This window comes from Magnolia sinica, chromosome 9 (assembly GCF_029962835.1).
Source record: "Magnolia sinica isolate HGM2019 chromosome 9, MsV1, whole genome shotgun sequence".
Lineage (NCBI taxonomy): Eukaryota > Viridiplantae > Streptophyta > Magnoliopsida > Magnoliales > Magnoliaceae > Magnolia > Magnolia sinica.
Window position 1 is genome coordinate 7,969,248 of NC_080581.1, and position 13,809 is coordinate 7,983,056.

Consider the following 13,809-nt stretch of genomic DNA (forward strand, 5'->3'; position numbering starts at 1 on the left):
AGAGGACTAGGCTTAAAACTTATTATGTATTTGGGTTGTGCGGGCATGCTGGATCACATATCAAGCTTGATTATTGTTTACAGCATGTGTTTGTAACCATGTCTTGTGTAGAATATTATAACCACCATCCTAGACAGGTCATTGCTCAAATTAGACTCATCCAACAATCCTAACCATCTGATTTGTGCCTTCAAATGGACCATTGAAAGGAATCTTGTGTGTGACTTCGGATTGTTAAATTGATATGCTAACCCCTTAGATGTTGCTTCCAATTGGATTATTGACATTGTCCACAACAGGTCCATCAATCCAACTATTAACATTAGTTAATCAATTTGGGTTTTGGTTATGGTCCATACAAAATGCAACCAAGTAATTAGATGGTCCAGATCAGGTGCATCTCCTATACTGTAGAAAGTATTGAATTTTCATGTGTGGTTCATTCACTATGAATTGCATTGGTTGAAAATAAGCTTGTTGTTTTATTTTAATTCTGTCAAGAACACCTTTATTTGAGATGCCTGGTGTGAGAGGATCATCTCCACCTTTTTTAGTGTCACAGTACAACTTCGGCCTGAAATCTGTTGCGACCTGTCCCCACTACAAACGATGAATTATGTAGCGTTCCGATCATCTAGAAAATGTAGACGTTCCAATGTAGGTCCACTGTTAGCCTCATATTATGAATGGATGATGTACTGGAAACCTCCTAGCTACCGGTGGCATGATGTATACATTCAACTTGGGAGGTTTCTGGGCAATGACACATCCATTATGGGTCCCACGTCATCAACGGTTTGGATAATAGAAAATAACCGAAAATTTAAGTGGACCCCACAAATCACAATGCACAAATTTTAAAAAAGTGCAAAGTGCATTTATTTGATGAAGAAAATGTAAGCCATTTGCACTTCCCTAACTTGTAATGATGACATGCTATTCTCCAAGAACATTGTTACAAGCAGTGTTGTCAAAATCCTATGATTTAGGATTTGAGTTTAATCTCAAGTAAAATTATTTGAATCCCACCTTTGAATCCTTTTTTATATGAATCTTACGATTTTATGATTTGAATCCCTATGACTTATAATTCAAATCTTGAATTACAATTCAAATTATACTTGTTTTCTTCTATTTTAAACTTTTGTTTTATGATTTTAAATTGGTGAGGGCTTTAAGAATTGTTTAGAAAAAAACCTTTTAAAAAATATATATATCATTTAGAAAAGGTAAATTATGTTATTTTATTCTTTATAAGAGATTAAATTATATATTTTTTCTTCAATGTTAAATGGTATTGGTTTTTTGTATGATTTCTTACTTAACTGATTGAAAAACTAAATTGATTTACGACTTATCTGGAATGTTTGTATGGATTATGATCATCGTTACGTATATGTATTGTGGAATGATGGTTAGAAATCAAAATATCTTTTTTATTCGATCTACGGAATCAAATGCCGCTTTTCTAATACGATTCTACATTCAAGAAAGGTAACAAGAACATAAATTATTAAAGGATCCTTGTAATTTTTTTTCTAGGAGAATTTCTTGAAAGAAAAAAAAAAAAAAAAAAAAAAAAAAAAAAAAGGAGGAAAGACAAGAATCATCTAACTTTTTTAAGTAATACCATGTCATGATAGTATTAAAGTCTTTAATTTTTTATGATTTATTTATATTTTAAAAAAAAATTATGATTTACAATACAATTTGTGACTCAATACGATTCAACCCCAATTACGATTTGCAGTATGATAACGATTTTGACAGCAATAGTTACAAGAGATAAGTTTCTTTTTGGATAATTGTATCACATCATGGCCCTACCTTGTCCTGATTAAAGAGGAGAGGCTCATGTTTTTCTTGCTAACTGCACTCCAAAAAAGTGATTTCGATGAATATGATTAGAGTGGTGGCTCAACATGCTTTGATTTTTAATTGCTCTAAAAAAAATTTACCCTCATTGAGAATTGAAGCAATTTTCAAGAAAATAGAAATTAGACTATTCTTGGTCTGCTTACCCAGGGTTCATCCTGTGGTCTACATATTGGACCAGGCGGGCCGCAAATGATCCATCAAGACGATGTTTGACTGGGTTGGAGAAAAAGAACCCTTTGTCCGTAACAAAATCAGGTGGGACGTACCTATCAGCAAGATCAATAATGAAATCCTGCAATCAATTTTATAGTAAAAATATTAAGGCGTGAAAGTATGAAGAGTTAGTGAAACTAAAGTGTGCTTGGTTAAAAGCCCCATTAGGAAGAACCTAACTGAAGTGTGCCCCGGCTGGAATTGCATATATGTGGTTTAATTTTATTTTATTTTTTTTATTTTTTTTGGGTGCCAAAATCACCATCCATTTCCTTCCAGGTAGGACATGAAATGAAGCTTATTAGATTTGAGCGGAAAGCACCCACCCCAATCATAACAAAAGCACATAACTGCAACCTGCCCATATGTTAAGTTTTTGCCCTTTTTTTTTTCTTTTTTTTTTTTTTTAATTTCATGGAGAAGTAACAGAAAAAACAAAAACAAATGGCCACAAGTAACACAGACTTAATTTTCTCGATCTCAAAAATTGAGAGAATAGAAATTTGGACAAGAAGGGGAATAGTCACACAGAATAGTTATATTACAGCAGGAACTTCTCTAACCTAACAAGCACCTCTGCTTGGAGAATCACATGCCAAACAGGCGCTTGAAAGGACATTTGAATGGTGCATAAGGTTGGCTCCATGGTTTTCATAACCTGGCCTCAAAACCATACCATTCAAGCAATCAAGTTACCACATGTTAAAAAATAAAAAATAAAAAATAAAAAATAAAAAGAAAAAACAAGTGGGTGGTTCAAGAAATGAAGAAATTTCAAGCAGCCGATATTCAACATATGTTACAGCTGTCTTGATTAATGGACAGACCTCACCATCCCAATGGCAAGGACCCACTCGTGCATGTCTCAGGTGTACCCACACAAGTAGGGTTGGCACGTGTAGACGAGTATATACTCTTAACAAAAGAAAAGTTGCTGACTTTGAATAATGATGATTCCAGAAAAGAGGGTGGAACCCAAGAAGGAGAAGACAAGCCAACCAATCCAAGAAAACCATTACCGAAATATTATGTATTATGAACTATCAAGATATCAACCTTAAAATTCTTGAAAGAGGAAAACAGTGAACCATGCAAAAAAGAAAAGAGTCCATACCGGATGCTTGAGGAGAAAGGCAGACACTCTCTCCTCATTCTCTTCAGGATCAATGGAACAAGTACTGTACGCTAGTGTCCCTCCAGGCTTCACTAATCTATAAATGCACTAATGTCAATGTAAAAATCTAGAAGGCACCATTCTTTAGCAGAAATCTTAAAACACTGCAGTATTATGGGATATACATTAGCTTGTTATAATATCTTTGGCAATCTAATATTGTACTTTGTGGTTCTTGGAAAAAACAAAAACAGCTGTCATGTAAACATAGCTTTTCAGAGAAAACCATAATGTATTTCCTTTTGTAATCCAGATACATAGAAATGCATTAAAACTAAATGGCCATGTAAAATAAAAACAAAAGCAAGAGCATAAAGAACATTTGCCTGGCATCACAATTTTTACTTTTATTTTAAAAAAGAACCAAACATGTTACATAGTACAAGGCCTCTAAGAGAAAACTAAGAGGAGAAGAAAGGGTTTGAACTCTTACAATGAAGCTGCATCAAGGAGCTCATCTTGTAAATTTGTCAACTATTCCAAATCCTCTAATCTCCGGTTCCAACATAAATCCGCTCTCTTAAACAACAAATTGAATAGGAAAGGAAGACTTAAGAAAGGCAGAAAATAATCATGTTCATAAAACACCTACCATTACCGTTCAAAGCATCTTGGAAACAAGCACCTGAACAATTACTGACCCAAAAAAGAAATAATATTATAATTCAATACTATCAGTGATTGCAACTGTTTGATGATTCAAACCAATATTGGGTATTTTAATTTTTTTTCCAAATTCCAAAACAATCCCAATTTAATTATCTTTTCAAGAAATATTTAACTTGTTTAAGGAATACCTTGGAGAGGACACCCAATCCAGAACAAGGAGCATCCAACAAAACTTTATCAAACTTCTTGGATATCTTTTCCTACAAAAATCCAAAGCTTTGTGAATAAAAAACAAAAATTGTAACAGGAAATGATGGCAAAAATAACCAAAGCACTGCATAAACAACATGCCTCAATAAAATATTGAATCATCCAGATAGTAATTTATAAAAATAATGAAGAACATTCCCTCAGAAATCTGTATAAACTCAAAAAAAAATAAAAAAATAAAAAAATAAAAAAATCCTATGCTTCCTAGATAAGGGCACCACCGCCAACAGCAAAATTTTTGCCTAAAAATCAATATATTAGTTTGCAGTTAAGGCTAGAGGGAATCAGTAGGAATTGTGATATCCGAAACTCTGAACATTTTAAATGTCAGAATTGACATGATATTAGGACATGCAAAATCCAAAGATGTGCCAATTGTGCTGCAACAATTTGGTGTGGGGTTCATGGCTACTGAATGTGTTGAATATAAATTTCACAACATTTTCTAATTTATGTTATTCTTGCCAACCAAAATTAGACATTTACTCTATCTTTGTTATATCTATTGAAAAGACATTGAAGCAGTTATTGGGGCAACAATTGTTCTCTCAATCCCTCATAATAGAAATCAATATGTATCAAGGTTAGTGGGGGCTAGGGGTGGCAACAATTTGGATCAACCATATTTTAGCAAAACGGCATAGAACAACAACAAAACAAAAAACAAAAAACAAAAAATAAAAAAATAAAAAATAAAAAATATGAGAAATGTTCATATTTAATCCGGTCTTGATTGTTAGAAATACAGTAAAAAAAATCAGTCAAGAAAATGGATATAACAATATTTTAGAGAATGAAAAGTAAAGTTTAATAAGGTTTAGAGTTAAATTTAAAAATAAAAATTAAAATTAAAATTAAAAAAAAAAAAACCATAGTGAAAAAAGAGGCTAAAGTAAAAATAGAAAACTTTATATATGTATGAACAATATTTCTTTTTTGAGACTATAAAGGGTTGGACGTCCCCACCCTAGTCAATATGCATGTTATGAATGAAAGAGATTTCTCTCCTTTTACTTTGAGATTGAGCAAAAATAAATACAAAAAAAAAATCCTCTAATTGGATTGGTCGTGCGAAACCATAGGGAGCAATTCCCTAGTTATCTTTTTCACTTTTCTCTCTTCTCAACAATATCATCTTTTTTTTTCTTCTCTTCGAGGTGTTTCTTCTTCTCCATCTCTACAACGCACTCTTCTTTCTTTTTCTTCTTTCGTCTTCTTTAAAACCTTCATTCTTCTTCTTTCTACAACCCCTAATCCATCCAAAACTAGTTCTCAAAATTCTAGTTTTCCAAACCCTAATTCTCAAAACCTTAAATCCTTAACGCTCTAACCCTGAATCTCTAAAACCCTAATTCTAATTTCCACCAAAATCCCCTAATTTTGTTTAAATAAAACCCAAAATTTTTTAAAATCCCCAAATCCCAAAACCCGAAGTCCCTAAACCCAAAATCTGAAATCCCAACCAGAAACCTCCCAAAACCTCAACCTTAATGTTCCAACCCCAAACCCATTTCCCCCATTCCCTGGCCTTTAAACCGCCCTAATATGTTAAAACCCGCACAAGACAAATGATTTCAATTGAATTCAGATTTAACCATATGCTAGGACGAGGTTTTTATCTCCTACAAGTACTAGTTAATCAGTAATTTATGAGATTCGTATTGCAGCATTGGCATAGGCTTGAATTTGGACATGTCGTGAATCTGAAATTTCTAAATTTATAGTAAATTAGCTTTGTTTTGTCATTCTATTACTCTAGTTAATCTGTCTTTTAATTTCATGGCATCATATTAGGTTAGATTTTTCCTTCTTGCATTAGCCTCAAGGCCCACTCGACATATCTGCGAGCCCCTTAGGGTCCACTGGCAAGCCCATCTAGGTCTTCCAACCACACCATCATTTAGCCTAATAGCTTATGCAATCAATGTGGTCAATGAAATCATGCATGCTCCTCGTACTCATTGCTTGGAGGTTGTTTACAATACCATTGATGTCTCTAGTCTAATCCATAGAAAGGCTTGTTATACTCCAATCATGGCCATATGAATGCGAGTAGATATTGTGATGTCCATTGGGTAGGTTCATCTGGCAAAGGAAGATCGATAAGTGATTAGTGATTATCAGTGTTGTCATGTACAATCGCATAAGCGCATACAGTGGCTCAGATTGCATATGCCATGCAGGAAGTATGCCATGGCATACTAAAGTATGCGATGGTTATGAGATGGCATAATGATATAATCATGGCATACTCTAGTATGCGATGGCATAATGGCCAATGGTCAAATTTTTGGTAGATTGTAATAAGTTGTAAACTTGTATTGTATGCATCAACTCATGAAGATTCAAGTTATCAATACAATTTCTATGTTTGTAATTTTCAATAATTAATTCTTTCTTAGTATAACTTGTTGATTGTTTAAATTTGTTTTGTTATATATAATATAATATAACTCATCGTTTAGATAGTCTAATAGTCAAACCACTAGCTACAATGAAATAAGTAAATAAACCCAATCCAACCCTATGTAGCTTGTAGCGTTAATAGTGTAGTGCAGTGTAAGCTACATGGTACTTCTATTTTTAAATTAAAAAAATGGTAAATAGTAAGGAAAAAACAATATATATAGGCCTAATAAAAAATTTTAAGTATAAGATTTTTTATAATATGAGTTTGACACCATTTCAAATACATAAAGCTTTTTTTTTTTTTTTTAAAAGGGTGCAACGTACCGTTCCCTACACGCTACGTAGCTGTAGTGTATGCTACGACCCCTGTAGCATACACCACGGGGATTTTGCATTATTTAAGTACATTACGCTACGTAGCGCACACTATTTAATACACTAGTTCTGAGAGACATTTATTATAACATAAAAGGAGAGACTAATATTTAGCTTTTCTAGTCACAATTACTCTTTCCACCATGAATATTCATTATCAGAGGCACTATTGTAATAGTGAGAATTTGGATTACTATATAAACCAAAAGCAGAAAGGATACTATATGCCTAAAAAGAAGAGAAAAGTAAAATTGTGGTTTTTCCTGATAGCCATGGCAATGTGCATTCAACATGCTTTCCTAACATGTTGCAGATGTGTTTCCAACATGGTTATTTAAAGAAAACGAAGCATTTCAGCCACATAACTAAGAATTAGCATGAAAGTGAATGATCTTCTGCTAATGGCATGGCCCCTTACATACATATCTACAGCAATAAATACCAAACAATAAAAAGGCAAAAAGCAAAAAATAGACGCATCTCAATGGTACATGCCCCAAGGATAATGCATATAAGTTTAGAATACAAACAATGTACCCATCTTAATATGTAATAGATGATTTAAAACATTGCAAGCTTAGTTAGGAGAAAATTGAAAATGTGGATTATCCTGATGAACTCAAAATTTCCTTTACTTTATTCATTAATTTTCTGTTGGTAAATGAATTACAGAAAAAATACGAAGGTCAGCATGCACAACAGTGATGACATCATTAACATTGTGTGACTTGGCTGTCTCTTCAAGAATTCTTAAGCGGCCCTTGTTTACGTCAATTGCATACACCATTCCTACATCATGAGTCCATGACAAGGCATTAGTGAAAGAGCTTTGCTACGCCCACACGAATGTTAAAGGTAGCCCATGTACACGCCAGATGTACCAGCATGCAAATAGGAATGAGATACAATCTACCCATCAGAGGGCTACCTCTACAAAGATGCCCTAGCCCAAGTATCAGGTGAGTCCACTAGTCAGGCAGGCAATAGCTCACAATACAAATTTATGGCTGATGAAAACTTGGCTGAAGTTTTCTAACCCATCACTTGTTTCTAATATAGTGGTCTACTTGGACCAGATTTATTTTTGGGTGAGAACAACAATCCCGTCGCACCAGCTTAATGAAGGGCTTAGATATTGTACCTTTCTGCCATCGTAGAATGTATGATGGTGTGTAAATGGTATGCCTTGTACATAGGTATGGCTCATAAAGCTATGAATGAAATGTTCAAATGCTATATTCACATATAGATAAGAATTACAGGATCCTGTGCATCAAGACAGGATTAGTGACCGGATGCAGGCAATCTAATGCAGGGGCATTTTCATACTGGGCTCGAGTGGGGTCGCTTGTGGGATGCTGGAGCACACTTGGGGTGGGTGCGGCCCACGGAAGAGGTCTTGTGTTCGAGACTCCTTAACAAGGGTGATTAATGCACATTTCACACCAGGCTCGAGTGGGCTAGCCCGTGAGATGCGGGGACACACTCGAGGTGGGCGACTCATGTGATTTGGGGCCCATGAAGGGAGTTCGGCCGAGATCCTAACCCATGCGATGTGGGGCCTGGGCTATGAGATAAAAGGAGTAATTCGCCATACTCTAACAGTTCGAGCTTTTAGAGCAAGTGGTTAATTGTCCTGCATCAAATTGGTATCAGAGCAGGAGATCTCGTGTTCGAGACTCCTCACTGGGGGTGATTATTGCAGGGGCATTTTCACACTGGGCTCGAGTGGGGTCGCTTGTGGGATGCAAGGGCACACTTGGGGTGGGTGCGGCCCACGGAGGTCTCGTGTTCGAGACTCCTTACCAGGGGTGATTAATGCGCATTTCACACTAGGCTCGAGTGGGGTAGCCCGTGAGATGCGGGGACACACTCGAGGTGGGCGACTCATATGATTTGGGGCCCATGAAGGGGGTTCGGCCAAGGTCCTAACCCATGCGATGTGGGGCCTGGGCTATGAGATAAAGGGATTAATTCGCCATACTCTAACAGTTTGAGCTTTTAGAGCAAGTAGTTAATTGTCCTGCATCACAATCCATACAGGTGAAGCCCACGGTCCCCAGATCTAGATTGCTGAGCAGATATGCCTATGAAATCAAATATCAGGAAAAGAAAAAAAATCGACTCAGTTTCGGTCATGGCCAAGTTGATGTGATTTCAGTCTGGAACAAGCAACTATTTTAGGTACTTTTAGCAGGTTTTGGCCCTTCACTCATCTTAGACGGACCAAAAGCAAGAAGACTCTTTCAACAAGGAACGAGGAATAAAAATTTAAAGCATAGATGGGCGGGGGCCCCATTGTGGATGGTGAATCCAAAAATCATTCAGACTTGATGACTCTAGATGTCCAATTTGTCACCTTTTTTCTTGACTGATGCAGCATTATCTTCTTTCTACCGTCAACAACCATTTAAAAATTATGATTTTTTTTTTTTTTTAAATTAGGATATTTGAATTTGGAATTTTTGGGGAATTCTCATCCATGGAAGGGCCCTTCCCTTTACATGTACAGTCTTTGACCATTTCATAGGACCTCTTATATGACATGGCACATCAGGAGTTTGGACGTTATACACATCCTAATGCATTAAGAGATTCAGGACTGAATAATTCCTCACCCATCCGATACGGAGGATTGGATTTCATTGAAGATCACCTTGCCTCTCAAACGTGATGCCATGAATAGAGTCTGTCCTCCAGGCGCAGCACAACAGTCGACAATGGTCTGTCCAGGTTGTGGATCCACAACAGACACCACCAAACCTGCAGTTAAGTTTTGATCTGTTAGGAAATATATACTTACCAGAGCCCCAAATCCCAACACAATGAGCTGAAAGATGAATATAGGAAGTCACTCCTAGACTTTCACTACGAAAAGCAGACAAAAGTAATCTCAAAGACAATGAACTACAATTTCTAGCAGATTAATCTATTTGACCTAGACATACAAGGCGCTGTAAGAAATGACACTAGCATCTGATGTGGCAGCCTAGGCAAACTCAACATGCAGACACATCATTCAACATGCTAACATGATATTATTAATAGCAGAAAAAGGACCGCTAAACAACCACATGTTACATGTTGATGCGGACTGCATCTGGGCCAAACAAATCTCCATTGTGGATTTTCCTATGTCTCATGATCAAACCATCCAAAGGCACTTTTTCGCACATCACACGAGGGTCTGGAGAGTGGGCCACCGTTGTGGGTCGCTCATGAAAATTCCTCTAACTAAGTCTCCCAGCTCAAGATAGCCATTAGATTTTCGCCTAGTTTTTAGTTATCGAAATAATTTTATAGGCCCACTTACTATTTCCGTCACTTATGTTGTGGCCCACTTTGGAGGTATCAAGCAATGTTGAAATTGGCCCTGTTTGAAAGCTTATTGAATTAGCTAGCGCTCCAATGAGTCCAAGATCACATAATTTTGATATTGTTTGAGTTACCACCAATTTTGAGGACAACATACAACAACAACATGATTTCAGCAGTCCTATTGGGATTTCTTCTTTGCTTGGGTGTTAGATTAAATTATGTTGGTTGTTCTTTTAGATGTTATTTCCTATTGGTTGATAGTTTAGTAGCTTATTTCTCAATATATGTTGATATTAAGATGATTTTCTATTGGTTAGAGACTTAAGAGTAGATGATTGAATCTTATCAGATGGAAATTATGTGGCATGTTGAAATTTGTGATTAAAAGCAACCCTCAATGCAAGAGGGAGGGGGATCAATCTAATTTCTTTTGTTTTGGAACATGGTTTTCCCTATTGGAAATTCACGGAAAGCATGTTTTAGTAACTTGACTTTCCTTGTGTGGAGTGTGTTCTTCTTCATTGTTGCGTTCTTGAGCAGCTACCCAACTGGACCATTTGGGACTGCACCACATGTGCAGGACATCTGTGATGGGTGGACCCATTGTCATTTAACCATATGAGGTAGGCCACACACACACATATGTAAATAGTAGTTGGCTGAAAGAACTCACCCTCCATTGTGTGTGTAAGTATGTTGCTTAACTGATAGTTAAAGAGCTTGAGTTTTTGGCCAAATGATCTAACCTGTGGGTCCCACCTGAAACACAACTAGGAGATCCTACACATGTGGTTGTGCATTGATGTGCTTGTGGAGCTACTATACCTGCATACTTGTATATGCTCAATGTACCATGTTAAACATGTACATGATACAGGCATTAGTGCTAAATACTCGCGGATACTTGTGCTGAATGTCTTGCCAAAATCCTATTTTGTTAAGCTGCCATCATCATCATCTAAGCCTTATCCCATATTGGGGTCGGAGCTGCTACACATCCTGTTATGCTGTTCCACTCTACTTGAAATGTCAGATTTTGAGGATTCATCAGTAAAAGAAGTAGCAAAAGCTTCACACCGGCTACCAACCTAACGCAACCCTCCTTTACACAGGCCTGGGACGAGCAATGGGAGCACAAAACTTCCATTGGAGGATTTTATTAGTTCATGTAAGTAAAAAAGAAATACAAAAAATATATTTCCCACTAAAGCGTTGAAACTTTCACATATGAATAGCACCAGAAAATTTAAGATTATCCAAACTGAACATCTTAATATATACACGAGAAATATGCCTAATACACGTCTACAAAAATAAGTTGTGTATAGGTGTCTTGGCGCATGCCCAACACCCATCTGATAGGTTCCTAACATACATATGCTGAACATCCGTCTGATAGGTTCCTAATACCATCAAAACTTTTAAAAGGCAAGCATAGTTGGGAGCAATGTTAAAAATCGGACCTGGATGCTAACAGAGTTGACCTGTCTATGAGGAGAACCACTTTAATACTCTAGCTAAGTTTGATACATAAGCACTAAAAAAAAGATAAACACGGCATACAAAGTAACTCAAATTGAACTGTCTACATTGTGAATCCAAATGTAGATGGATTATAAATAAGAAGTTAAACAGACTTGCAAGGGGAAGGCCCACAAGAACATGGAGGAAGTAAGAAAAGACTTGACCCATGGTCTAACTGAAGATGTAAGCCTGAATGGAGGAACAGAGTTCATGTAGCAAACCCCAACAGATTAGGATAAGGCTTGGATGATGATGACGACGACTAACTTGATTACTTAAGCATCTGATTTTGTAGCCATTTAGTGGGTGGAAGAATGGAAATGGCCAATGGTCCTCATTAAGCAAGTAAGGGTCCATGAATCCAAGTTTAGATTCTTTGTACCAACACTAATGTTTGGTCCACCACTTATCTACACTGAATCCCACAATATGGACGGTTAAGCAGCGTCTAAGTATGCCATGTATACGCTTTTTAAATGCATGTAATCAACCATCTCATTCTCCCATGTATCAAATGACTCCCCATCTTTGAGTCCCGTTTGACAGAAACAAGATTGGATGGTTGTCAAGAGACGGAGAAAGGAGAGGACAGAGAAAGAGGAAAACGAAAGAAAGAAAAAGAAGCAGACATGCTGGTACATCTAATTTTCCTTTCTTGTTTGTGCTACACCCAAATGCCCACGCAGCACTGCCCATATGAATACAGACATATGTGCCACTACAACTAAGGTGTGTGACATCCTAGTTTTCAATATGGTGGACAGTGGGCTACACTATTTTCGATCTTCTAGTGACATGTCATTGACTTTTTTTTTTGGGAGGAATGATGAGATAGACAGACCAGGAAGGTCATACAAAACTGCCCAGGTCGAATGGTTCCAATTAACGACTAGAAAATCTCGAAAACCTAGTTGATTTTGTTCTAAAAACAGGCATCATATGAAACCAAACTGCCATAGCGGACGTTTCCAGTCGAAAACCGGTGTGATTGTCCAGTCCAATCTAGATTTTAAAGCACTGTCTTAGAGGGTCCTTGTAATTGATGATCAGACCTTTTAAACAATTTAGCATGAAGTGCAATGTGTACCTGGCATGAGGGGTTGCATTAGTCTATTTCATGCATCCCCAATCTACAATGAGGCGCCAAATTAATGTTCTGGCTTACAAAAATTGGTTATATCTTTTGTTGGTACAAAAAATGGTTTACCTTTGTTTCATATTAAGTAGTTAAAATAATATGCTCTCATAGACAACTTATAGTGCATTGACTTGAACTTATACCCACGGACGACCTAATCAATCAATTTGGACACTCCATTAGGTCTAGCCCACAGTTCATGGGTCACAATGAAATATCGTCTGTCAAATGATCATAACCATGCAAATGTGGCCCTTACATTTTATGTCACTCTATTTTTCAAGCTACTACTGGGATGGTCAAGATCTTCTGGTTGAGATGAATATACGGAGGTGTAAATGGACCAGCAAATGGATGGCTCAAATTGACAACCAGACCCATTTAGTATAAGCAATCTTGAGCATCTATTTTATAGGCTACTAATTGGATGGTTAAAATCAATTAATCGGAGCAAGTTTTTCTTAGTGGCCTTTGACGTGTGACCCAAAATTCATTGATTGAATTACCCATGCATCCAAATGCCACGCATGCATAGAACTGAGTGTAGAACTATCCAAAAGAACAAATAAACAAACACTTCACTTACGATAAATAAAGAAACACTTCACTCAAATATGTGAGGCTGAGGCATGCCTTGGCCACGTGAAGCATAAGCCTCACACTTTTTAACATTAAAAACAACCTCGACAACAATTTCTTTCACATCAAGGTGTAAGGCATGCACCTTTTAAGACATCATCCGTACCATCACCACATCATTCTTAGCCTTGTGCAAGCTATGTGGGTTCTTGATTTACGCACATATATAAAACTTCCAACAATTACAGAAGCTTTGGGGCATGTTTAGGTCAAGTTTTAGTTTCCTTCTAAAAGTCATTTGTTGAGGAAACATCTAGGCCTC

General features: G+C 36.7%; 1 pseudogene; it reads right to left on the bottom strand.

The window, feature by feature from the left end:
- LOC131256397 (uncharacterized) overlaps positions 1-13,809 on the bottom strand; it is a 43,757-nt pseudogene that overhangs the window by 9,193 nt on the left and 20,755 nt on the right.